We start from the raw sequence: 349 nt of genomic DNA on the forward strand, positions 1-349 counted from the left end.
GTGTGTGCTCACTGCAACATCAGCTTATTGCCCCACGTAGCTAGGGCTTGACTTTTGGGTGAGGTGTGGCTGCTTGCTTTGCTCTGAGCCCACTGGGTTGCCTTCAAGTAATCTGTAAGTAAAGGAAATAGAGGTGATACATGAAAGAGCACCATTGCTGTATCTTTGGCTGAGATAAAAATATTTCTTCAAAACTGATTTCCAAGCAGACCAGTGCCTCAATGACAACTTTTTTTTTTTTTTAATTTTTTTCCCCCCTGTTTGAGGAGAGGCCAATTTTAACTTAACGTTTGGAGTCCAGCAAGGGAAGTCGATTCTTCATTTTGAGGTGGAAAGGGGGCGAGAAACC

This window comes from Chaetura pelagica, unplaced genomic scaffold (assembly GCF_000747805.2).
Source record: "Chaetura pelagica isolate M959 unplaced genomic scaffold, ChaPel_1.0 scaffold79, whole genome shotgun sequence".
Classification (NCBI taxonomy): domain Eukaryota; kingdom Metazoa; phylum Chordata; class Aves; order Apodiformes; family Apodidae; genus Chaetura; species Chaetura pelagica.